This window comes from Saccopteryx bilineata, chromosome 3 (genome assembly GCF_036850765.1).
Source record: "Saccopteryx bilineata isolate mSacBil1 chromosome 3, mSacBil1_pri_phased_curated, whole genome shotgun sequence".
Classification (NCBI taxonomy): Eukaryota; Metazoa; Chordata; class Mammalia; order Chiroptera; family Emballonuridae; genus Saccopteryx; species Saccopteryx bilineata.
Window position 1 is genome coordinate 209975783 of NC_089492.1, and position 12484 is coordinate 209988266.

The 12484-nt window shown below is 38.7% G+C and overlaps 1 pseudogene; it reads left to right on the forward strand.

The window, feature by feature from the left end:
• The window catches only part of LOC136329986 (guanylate-binding protein 7-like), a 329745-nt pseudogene that overhangs the window by 285811 nt on the left and 31450 nt on the right, over positions 1-12484 (forward strand).

The following is a 12484-nucleotide window of genomic DNA, read 5'->3' on the forward strand; positions in this document are numbered from 1 at the left end:
TAATTGCATAATACCTTTATATGGCCACACTTTCTGACAGTTCTGATTGGTTTCTATTGTTCCTTCCACCTACATGGTCTCTTTGTCTCCCAATACCACATTCTGTCAGTTCTTCAAAGGCCAGTTGTTTTCAACTTAATGGGATTGTTTTGCTCTCAGACAAATCACTTCTTGCTGGAAAAGTAGAATACTTTTCTGAATTTTTCATTTCCCCTTTGTCTTTTATGTTATATCCTTGGGCTTCACTTCTGACAGTTTATCATCTTGGATACATTTGCATGATTCCATGTACATCTGCCCTTCCATCATGTCATCTTTGGAGGTCAGGGACTGCCCTATTGAACTTTATATCCACAAAAGCCAACACAGTATCTAGCATTTTTTTAGATACAAAATGAGTAGTTGTAGAATTTAATTGAATTGCATTTGTGTCCCCAATAAACCTTTGATTGGGAGAAAATTGCAAAGGAATCATTGCCCAATTATTATAATAGACTTCTAACAATATGTTCTAGGCACTGTATTAAACAATTGGCACATGCTCACAATGTGTTCACTTTGGCTAATAGCTAAAGAAACTCAGGCCATAAGCAGAATCAATGTCAATACCCAAATGAGGTATGAACTCAGCATTATCTGCACAGTTTATGTTTTCACTCCACTCTTCAGTTGTAGCAGAGCTGACATAGTGCATGAGCAGCTGAATGAGTGAATGAAGAGTAAACACTTAACTCACTACCTCCTGCCTCCAAAGGCTCCTTCCTGCTGCCCTCTTGATGTGCATACGCTTCCCCTTGCGCTGAAAGTTAATGGTGGGCAGCGGCTGCAGAGTGAGATGCCGATAACCGCTGCCCACAGAGGGCAGTCTCCCTGCCTCCCCAATTCCACTTGCAGTCAGTCTCGCCAGGTGTGAGCTTGTAGGGTTAATAGCTGGCAGACAGGCTGACCCCCAAGACGTGGGGGAGTGGGGTGTAACAACACGTATATTCAAAAGACCAAGCCCCCCACCTTATAGCACAGAATCAACCTTTCTTACCAATTATATTTTTGATACACAGAGCCCCTCTATGAGGACAGCTGTTGCAGCCACGTTTCAATCCACGAGGGAGGAATTTGATAAAATTAGATGAGGACGACTATAAAAGGGGTCTGTTTATACACAAGTACTGGCTCCCCAAGTGTTACTTTATAGCTGGAAACAACTTTCTTCAAAACGTGGTGGTAAACTTAGCCCAGATGAAGATAAACTCAGTGGATGAAAATGCTTAATGACAGAGAAAATGGGTTGTCAGATGAGGATCTGCAAGTTGGATCATTGATAACTACATTAGTTACAGCTTGAAACCAAATTTTAAACCTCCTTAGTATCCATATATGTCTTCACATATTAAAAAAACATAAAACACACACACACAAAAAGTTGTTTTTGGTTCAAATTCAAGAGAAAGGCTTGTTAGAAGTTTCTAAAATGTATAAGCCGGTAAATGCAACATTTTTTGAATTGTAGGACACTGCACCAGGATATGGACCCATCATTTCTAGTCTCCCTCAGCTTTTGAGAGGGTTCAGTTTTGTATATAACTGAATTCCCACACAGGGAGAAGTAAAAGAGCTGTCTCTGTGTATCTCAATACACTTGTTCTGGCTTCTTGAAGGAAATAGTAAACCTACGGAAACTTAAACCTAATCTATCCTGCAGCATTAGGAAAGAATACAAAGGAACTTTTTAACAGGACAGTCTTTTGATAAATAAGTTTTTAATCATACCTCTTCAGGAACTAACAGTCTTCAATTGCACATTCCAATTCTCTACATACTAAATACAAAATAGTGTTTAAATGAGCTCTTCACTGACATCTTTCTGGCTACCTTCCATGTTCCAGGTTTGCTTATAAATAACAGCCCCCTTTTGTATTGTATAACCGCAATCTTTGCTGTGTTGTTTTCCGCAGTAATGCAAGCAGTGTCTGTTCTATATAAAACTAATGAACACTGGGAAATATTCAGTAGTTAAGGGAAAAAATGAAAAACTTTTACACAAATGTTTTCAATCATATTTAGCATTGAGTTTTTTTGAAAAAAAAGTAAAGTTTATTTTTCTAAATGACAACGACCTGTGATTCTTTAAAAAACAAGGTAATATTTAAAATGGCATTACGATGGTTCTGTACATAAAACTGTACTTTTAACAGCAGATCTGAATTGTTAACATTTCCTTACCTTGTAACTGGCACTGAATACTTCATTTATCACTTTGGATATAGAAGGTTCCATAGAGTTAGCACTTTATTTGGATTAAACAACCAAATAACCCAGTTTCTTTTTTTTTTCTTCCATGCTTAATTAGACGTGACAGGGAGAGGCCTTCTAGGTTGAACAGGCCAGCAAGCAGTCAGCTCAAAATTCCCTTTCAAATGTCATGACACTTATATGCTCAAGTTTTTACCAAATTTCTTGTTTAAGTGCCTGCTCAGTCATTTGAAATGAAATGCTTAGAGTAGCTTTTCCACATTGGACTTCTTCTAACTTAATGTTTTTCCTAGTTCACAGTGTTTGGGACATTGGGCCCATTACTAAGACCAGTTCAGAGAATGGACAATTTTGTACGTAGCATGGCCAGAGAGGACGTAGTGGTTTCTGACTGTAACACAAGCCAGCTTTGTTAGCATAGGTTTCATTTCCCATAATTATTCCATTTGTTCCGTATCACTTATTAAACTGGACTAACTTCAATTTTCATTTGTTTTTTAAATATGTTGAGAAGCATAATACTGTAACTTGACTTGAGTCATAAAACACATTTTAATACTTACTTATTTTCATGGGGAAAAAAAGAGACTAAAACCTAAGTAAGTTTAGATTAAATCAGTCTAGGTGTAACTTGTATTTTAGTGATGGGTTGTAAGTCAAGAGATGAATTGGGAAAATGTATCTGTTGAGGGAAACTTTTAGTTAAACTTTTGGTTACTGTGTTCACATCTCAGAGTACAGGCATCATTCATAGTTTAACTTTAAAAATTATTCTCATATTAAGTTTATAGTAAGTGTATAAAATTGCCATTTGCATTGTATCTTTATATTTGTAAAAGTTTGATTTCACTGTCAATGTTTTTAATTAAATTGTATTGTTATTTTAATTTTAAAGTTTTAAGACGAACAAAAACTGGAGGCACCCAAGTCCCTTCCTATAACGCGTTTCTAGGGCGACCCTAAGAATGACACATGGATCTTCGCCCTGGCCGTGCTTCTGAGCAACATGTTTGTCTACAACAGCCTGGGCACCATCAACCACCAGGCCCTAGAGCAGCTGCAGTACCCTTCCCGGAACCAAATCACCGTGTGCCATTGAGTTTATGGGAGCGTAACTGAGACTGTTCTTTTTATTCTTGGTGGTGGTGGTGGTTTCCTCATGTCAGTAATCACGGCTGAGGAGAAGAGCCACAGGATTAACGGAAATGTTTATAAAACTTGTTTCTGGGTAAGAACTTCAAATTTTGGCATGAAGCAGATCTCATTCCTTAGCTAAGATCCCAGCTACGTGATGGAACTAACAAAACTAATCAAGACAAAATCCTCTCCAGGCTCTGGTGAAGAAGATGACTCAGCCAAGTTTGTGAGTTTCTTTCTTTGTTTGGGCTGTACGGGACTTCAGTCTGGAGCTAAAGTTAGAGGGAAGCACCATCACTGAAGACAAGTACCTGGAGCACGCCTTGAAGTTGATTCCAGGTAACAGAGGATGGCCTGGGTGGTGTAAAGTCAACTGAGTCCTGTCATTCACTACTTAAGCTCAATTGTTATTTTTGATGATATTGAGATCCATACTAATGTTGACATGTGTGTGACAGGTAGGTATGATTTCAGTTATTATTACTGAAAAAACTGAAGAGACCAGAATTTAGGCTGGCTGAAAAAATGTAGAAACTAATATTGGGCCAAGAGTTCTTAGAAAAATTGACACCATGAAAAAAAATGCAGAGGCTTACAATCAGTGCTAAAACTTCCTAAGGCTCAAATATTTTGTTACTGATTAAGTTCAAAGCTCTTCTATTTCTATTTAGACAAATAAGCCAATTAGTATGAAAGACGGTAAACACAAACATACTTAATTACTTTATTTTTTAAATATATTTCATGTAGTCTACATTACTAGCCTGTATAGTTACAGCTTTTATATAAAAAGATATTTTTACACTGTTTCCTTAAAAAACTATTGGCATATCTTTCCATAAGATTGACAAATCCTTTATTATGTGTTTGTTTTTCATACCATCACTCTCTTCATTTTATAGCATCATATAATATTTTGTCATGTTGATATAATAAATTCATTATACAGAATAAATTTAGCAGAAAGAATAATAGGTGGGGTGCCTCAAAGCATATTATTTTTTGCTTACTTAATAATTTATTTATTCACACAACAGTCAGTTATTTATTTATTTATTTATTTGTATTTTTCTAAAGTGAAAAGCAGGGTGGGGGGCAGCAGAGAGACTACTGCATGCACCCGACCAGGATGCACCAGGCGTGCCCACTAAGGGGCGATGCTTGGTCCATCTGGGGTGTTGCTCCACTGCAACCAGAGTCATTCTAGCATAAGGCAGAAGCCATGGAGCCATCCTCAGCGCCCAGGCCAACTCTGCTCCCGTGGAGCCTTGGCTGTGGGAGGGGAAGAGAGTGATAGACAGAAAAGAGAGGGGGAATGGTGGAGAAACAGACGGATGCTTTTCCTATGTCCCTGGCCAGGAATCGAACCTGGAACTTCCACACACTGGGCCAACGCTGTACCGCTGAGCCAACCGGCCAGGGCCAACAATCATTTATTGAATAGGTGATATATGCCCCGAATTCATCTGCGTGACATTGTTAAATTCAATATAATCTGATACAGAGAACAGGTAAGGTCTCCAAGTGGCTTTAGATTAACCCTAATGTTCTATGGTGTCTGCTAAAAAAATCTCTAAACACAGTTATTTTGTGTGTATCTTTTAACCCTGATTTTTAGAAGTTTTTCTTTACTGTTCTGAGTATTTTCTGTCTTTCATGTAATATTTCTCCCATAAATATAATTATTTCTACCAGAAAATAATTTACTCTTTCTTTAGAGCACTCATTTTATTTCTAACATGAGGACTATAATATCAAAACTCTTTATGAAAATGTGGGGAATTAATCTATCATTCAAAACAAAAATCTATTAAAGAGAGCCACTGGACACCATGGAAAGGCTAAGAAAAACAGTCACAAGTTTCTTCACTTGGAATGGATGTCTCCCCTTCTTCTCCAGGACTAGCTGCTTTATACCTGGCTTTGGACAAAAAAAATCTAAATTTCTATGCTTTGGTTAAATTAACATTAGGTTGATTTGCCTGGGTAAGTAAAAGAAGATTTACAGGCACTAGTGTTACAGTGATACAAAGGTCCTTGGAAAGAAAAGTTTTCTATCTTCTTGCTTGAAGACCATCTCATCAATGATTCCCCTTTTTCTATTCTACAGGCAAGAATCTCCAAATCAAGAAATCCAACCTGCCTAGAGAGTATATCAGGAAGTTCTTTCCAAGGCGGAATTGCTTTATGTTTGACTGGCCTACAAATGGCAAAGAATTATTACACAGTTTGGAGGAGGTGTCAGAAAACCAACTAGATTTGAATTTCCAGCAGCAATCCAAAAATTTCTGCAAATATATCTTCACACATGCAGAAACCAAGACCATCCAAGGGAACATTACTGTCACTGGAAATGGTGAGTCTTCTCCGTGAGCACATATTCCTCTGTGCCTCACTGTGTGCGAGTGCACATTTGGTTTGCTGGTAATTTTGTTTTCTTCTTTAAGTGATTTGGCAAAGCAGAGATTCATACCATACATAGACATGCAAGTTTTTTCATTAAAGTTTCGTGAAGGACTATTCAAGCCAACTATATCTTGTGAAACTAGTACACTAATTATGTAAGCACAAGCTGCTGTTAAAGATAAGAATCCGCATGGTGATGAGAAGACCAATGAGACGAGTGTGTCTTGGTGAAGATACATAAGATAGATAGTGAATTTACACAAGTTTGAAAATAGATAGCAATTCCTTGAGCCTCTGAGAGTTCATGGAGAGTTTGAGAAGCTAATTTAACTATAGTTTTATGTACAGGACTGGATTCACAGTTATGCAACTGGTCAGACACACAGTGCCCTGTGCTGAACTGAGACCATACTTGGTTTAATGTTTGTGTCACTGTCCTGAAATTCCTGATGATTTCTTAAAGGGGCCCCTCATTCATTTTCAAGTAATATATAAAATTTATCTACTTTAGTCACTTATATAATAAACCCTTTGTAAAGTATCAATGGGAAAAGTATTCTAGTACATCTTTGAATAAATTGATTAAGATTATTATTTTAATATTATAATGTGATGAATTCATAAATAAAAAAGAATGAATTGAATACACAATAATTATATTATTAGGAAGTGAAGGGAATTCAAGATGGTAGCAGAGTAGGTGGAAGTTACATTCTCCTCCTCCCAAGACCAAAATGAATTACAATTAAATTATAGAACAGTAATTCTATTAACAAATGTAAGGCTAGCTGAAGAAAAGTCGTATAACCAAGGATTTCTAGAAGAAACCACATGCAGACTGATAGTAAGGACAGTAACACAAAAAGGGCTGGCCCTGATCCCATGGATAGCAACTGAGGTTCAAGAAGGATATCTGAACTTTAAAGGTTCCCCCAAAGAAGTATGGAATCTAAACTCCAAGCCTAGCTCTGCAGCCCAGAGCACCAGAGCTAGGACGGGGCACCCACATAACATCTGGCTGTGAAAAGCAAGGACTCTGTCCCTCAGAATTAAACAGGAATCCAATAGAGACACAGGCACACTCTTAAAAGGTCAATGCATAGAATTTCTTTTTCAGCCATTCACCCTGGGCTCTGGAAGAAAAAGGGTGGAGTGGGCTAGAGTTGCGTGAAGAAATCTAGGATTGCAGCTCTGGGGAGAAAGCTGAAGGGACAGCCACCAGGATCCATGTGCTGAGTCCTTCTCCCACACCACAGATGTCATCTTTCTTGAAGTGAGCATTCTCCTCGAAGTGGTATCAGCCTGTGGGAAAACAATAGACCAACACTCTGACCTCCCTCTCGCCCACACAGCAGAGCTCACACCCTGCTGAGGAGTAAGCTGCCTCAGCCAGACTGGTCTGGGCAGACTCAGGAGGTGACTGAGTTGAGTGGCTTTGGGGTTGCAGCTATTCTTCCTGCTTTCCCATGAACCTGACTGGAACTTTCCCCTGATAGGCATTCATTAGAACCACCAGCCAGGCTTTGGCAAGCTCACCTTCCAAGGTTCAGAGGCCCTACCTGTCTGGCTCTGCCCTGCTGAGGTCCAGGCAAAATCCAGGATAGACTGAATTGTGTAGTCCTAGGATGGGGACCTTTCTCCCCACATTCCCCTAAGCTGGACCCATACCTCCCATCATAGGACAACCTCTCACTACTGCCTATTGACTCACTGTGCACCTACCTCATCAGCTTGAGTACTGCCAGTGGCCCTTTCAGTGACTGAGCCTGACAAGCGTCAGGCAGAAAGGCAGGCAGAGGTGGATCTCAGGGTGCCTTGGGATTTTTGCTTATCTGCCCCTGGGCTCAGGCTAGTAAGGCTGGCATTGTTGTACAACTTGGTCCATCCCACATTCATCCAGGCACAGCAGAGGTAGTTACAAGATGTAGATTGCTTGTAGCTCCAAACAGATTGCCTAGAACCAGTCACAGGCAACATCTGGCAACATCTGGCATTGGTCACCAGAGTCCTACTCAAGTGACCCAGAACAAACACACCCAAGGGCTAGCTTCAGAAAACACCAGAGCAGGATCCAATATGCTTCACAATCAGCATATCCAAAAGAAGATGTTGTCAGGCACAAAATCTTGCTGAGGTAAATTCTACTTCATGTGGTCAGCACCTACACAGCAACTTGCACAGTGTATTCAAGGTTGAGCCTCACAGTCAGCCAGCCTGAATGTCAATCCTAGACATGACTGAATCAAGCTCTGGTGATCAAAGAGAATGCCTCACTGGACCCCACAGGGCACCTACCACATATGGCCACCCCATGAAGACTGGGAATTATAGCAGCTCTGCCTAATACATAGAAGTGAACACAAAGAGGCAGTCAAAATGGGGAGACAAAGAATCAGGCCTCAAATGAAAGAACAAGAGACATCTGCAGGAAAAGAACTAAATGCAATGGAGGCAAGCAGTTTATCAGATACAAAGTTCAGAGTTTGGGTTATAAGAATGCCCAAAAGCATAAAAAGGGACATAGAAACCATACAAAAGGACTAGTCAGAAATGTCAAATTTAATATCTGAAATTAAGAATACACTGAAAGGAATAAACAGTTGGTTAGATATGAAGAAGCGGACTGAACCAGTGGTGTGTAAGGCAAAGTAACAGAACACACCCAATCTGAGCTGCAAAAAGAAAAAGGAATTTTAAAAAATGAGGATAGTTTAAGAGACATTTGGGATAACCAAAAACTTTAAAATATATGCATCGTAGAAGTACAGGAAGAAGAGAGAGACCAAAAAATTCAAAACCTGTTTAAAGAAATAATGACTGAAAACTCCCCTAACCTGGTGAAGAAAAAAAGACAAATCCTGTAAGCAGAGAGTCCCAAACAAGATGAACCCAAAAAGGCACAAACCAAGACAAAATATAATTAAAATGGCAAATGTTAATGACAAAGAGAAAACCTTAAAAGCTGCAAGAGAAACACAGTTAGTTACATACAAAGGAGCTCCTAGAAAACTATCAGTTCATTGATCAAGAGAAACATTGTTGGGCCAGAAATGAAATATTTAAAATGAAGATAATCAAGGACTTACAACCCAAACTACTTTACCCAGCAAGGCTATCATTTAAAATTGAAGGAGAAATAAAGAGCTTCACAGACAAGAAAAGGCTTAAAAGAGTCTGTTTCCACCAAAACAACATTACAAGAAATATTTAAGAGCCTGCTATAAGAAGAAGAACAGCAAGAAGAAGAAAAGAGAAAAAAAACACACAAGGAAACACAGTTAAAGGACTAATACAGCAATAAACACATACCTATCAATAATCACATCAAAAGTAAATGGCTTCATTCCTCCAATCATATGACACAGGGTATCTGAATGGATATGAAAACATGAACACAGATCTGCTGTCTACAGGAGACCCACTGTAGAATGAAAGACACAGACTAAAATAAATGAATGAAAAGAGATATTTTATGAAAATGGAAAGGAAAATAAAATCCAGGGTAGTAATACTTATATCAGACAAAATAGACTTTAAAACAAAGGTTATAGTAAAAGACAAAGAAGAACACTATATAATGATAAAGGGAGCAATTCACAAGGGAATATAACCCTTATAAACATTTATGCATTCAACACAGGAGCACCTAAATATGTAAAGTTAATCTTGAGGGACATAAAAGAAGAAATTGACCATAATTCAGTCCTTATAGGGATTTTAACACTTCCATTGTTAAATGGAAGGATTTGTCCTTCCATTGACATGAAAGGGTATATCTTCCATACAGAAAAACAACAGGACAATGGTGGCCTTAAAATGACACATGAAATTAAATGGATTTAATAGATATCTTCAGAGCATTTCACTCCAAAGCAGCAGAATATATCTTTTTTCCAAGTCTACATGGAACATATTCTAGGATAGACCACATGTTAGAACACAAATAAATCTCAATAAATTTAAGAAGATTGGAATTATATAAAGTATCTTCTCTGACCACAATAGAATGAAACTAGAACTCAATCACACACAAAAAAGAAAAACTGAAAAACACACAAAGACATGGAGGCTAAATAACATATTACTAAACAATTAATAGGTTAATGATCTGATTAGGAAAGAAATCAAAAGAGATCTTGAAACAAATGAAAATGAGAACACAGTAACCCAAAATCTATAGGACACAGTGAAAGCAGTCTTAAGAGGGAAACTAAGCATTACAGGCCTACCTCAAAAAAAGAATATTCTCAAATAATCAGTCTAACCTTACACTTAAAGGAACTTTAAAGGAAAAACAACAAACAAAGCTCAAAGTGAGTAGAAGGAAAAAAATAGTAAAAATCAGGGAAGAAATAATTAAAATAAAGTTTTAAAAAACAATACAGCCTGACCAGGAGGTGGCACAGTGGATAGAGCATTGGACTGGGATGCCGAGGATCCAGGTTCAAGACCCCGAGGTCACCAGCTTGAGCACGGGCTCATATGGTTTGAGCAAAGCTCACCAGATTGGAAGCAAGGTCGCTGGCTCGAACAAGGGGTTACTCAGTCTGCTGAAGGCCCGCGGTCAGGGCACATATGAGGGAGCAATCAATGAACAACTAAGGTGTCGCAATGCGCAACAAATAACTAATAATTGATGCTTCTCATCTCTCCGTTCCTGTTTGTCCTTGTCCATCCCTCTCTCTGACTCTGTAAAAAAAAAAAGGACAATACAAAAGATCAATAAAAATAAGTACTGGTTCTTTGAAAAGATAAACAAGATTGACAAACCCTTAACCAGAATCACCAAGAAAAAGAAAATACAGGGACTCAAGTAAATAAAACCAGAAATAAAAAGGAGAAGTTAAAACAGAGACTAAAGAGATACAAAAGATTGTAAGAAAATATTACCAGCTACTATATGCCAACACATTGGAATATCTGGATGAAATGGATACAGTCCTAGAAACATGCAGTTGTTCCTAAATTGAATCAGGAAGAACCAGAGAATCTAAATAGATAGATTACAAGGAATAAAGTTGAAATAGTAATCAAAAACTTCCTAACAAACAAATATCAAATATCCAGAGCTGGACAGCTCTACCAGTAAATTTTAACAAACATTCAGAAGAACTAACACCTACCCTCTCAAACTATTACAAAAAAATTCAAGGGCATAAAAGACTCCCAAGCTCATTTTATGAAGCTTCCATTATCCTAATTTCAAAACCAGATAAAGACACTACAAAACAAGAAAATTATAGGCCAATAGATGTTAAAATCCCAGCAATATATTAGCAAACCAGATCCAGTAATATTTTCAGACGAATAACCATGCTCAAGTGTGATTTATTCCAGGAATGCAAAGATAATACAATATCCACAAATTAATAGAAGTGATACAACACATTTAAAAAATGAAGAATAAGCCCTGGCCGGTTGGCTCAGCGGTAGAGCATCGGCCTAGCTTGCGGAGGACCCGGGTTCGATTCCCGGCCAGGGCACACAGGAGAAGCGCCCATTTGCTTCTCCACCCCTCCGCCGCACTTTCCTCTCTGTCTCTCTCTTCCCCTCCCGCAGCCAAGGCTCCATTGGAGCAAAGATGGCCCGGGCGCTGGGGATGGCTCTGTGGCCTCTGCCTCAGGCGCTGGAGTGGCTCTGGTCGCAACATGGCGACGCCCAGGATGGGCAGAGCATCGCCCCCTGGTGGGCAGAGCGTTGCCCCATGGTGGGCGTGCCGGGTGGATCCCGGTCGGGCGCATGCGGGAGTCTGTCTGACTGTTTCTCCCTGTTTCCAGCTTCAGAAAAATGAAAAAAATAAAAATAAAAAAATAAAAAAAAATGAAGAATAAAAACTACATGATTACATTAATAGATGCAAAAAAAGCATTTGATAAAATTTAGTACCCTTTTATGATAAAGACTCTTAGCAAAGTGAAAATAGAGGAACATACCTCACATAATAAAAGCTATGTTTGACAAGCCCACAAGCAATATCATACTCAATGAACAAAAACAAAAAGCATTTTTCTTAAAATCAGGAACAAGTCTTATTCAACACAGTACCAGAAATCCTAGCCACAGCATTCAGACAAAAAGAAGAAATAAAAGGCATCCAAACTGGAAAACAAGAAGTAAAACTATCATTATCTGTAGATAACATGATACTGTCAATAGAAAATAAATATTCCATCAAACAATTACTATAACTGATCAATTCAGTAAACTAGCAGAACACAAATACCCAGAAATCAGTTTTATTTTTATATACCAATAAGAAAAGATCAGAAATGGAAACTGAGAAAACAATTTCATTCCCAATTGCTTCAAAAATAAAAAATACATAGTAATAAATTTAACTGAAGATGCAAAAGACCTTTACTTAGAAACGATAAGACACTAAAGAAAAAAACTAAAGAAAATTCAAATAAGTAGAAGCATATTCTGTGTTCATGAATAAGGAGAATTAACATCTTTAAAATTCTAGGCCCTGGCTGGTTGGCTCAGTGGTAGAGCGTCAGCCTGGTGTGCAGAAGTTCCGGGTTCGATTCCCGGCCAGGGCACACAGGAGAGGCACCCATCTGCTTCTCCACCCCTCCCCCTCTCCTTCCTCTGTCTCTCTCTTCCCCTCCGGCAGGCGAGGCTCCATTGGAGCAAAAGATGGCCCAGGCGCTGGGGATGGCTCCTTGGCCTCTGCCCCAGGCGCTAGAGT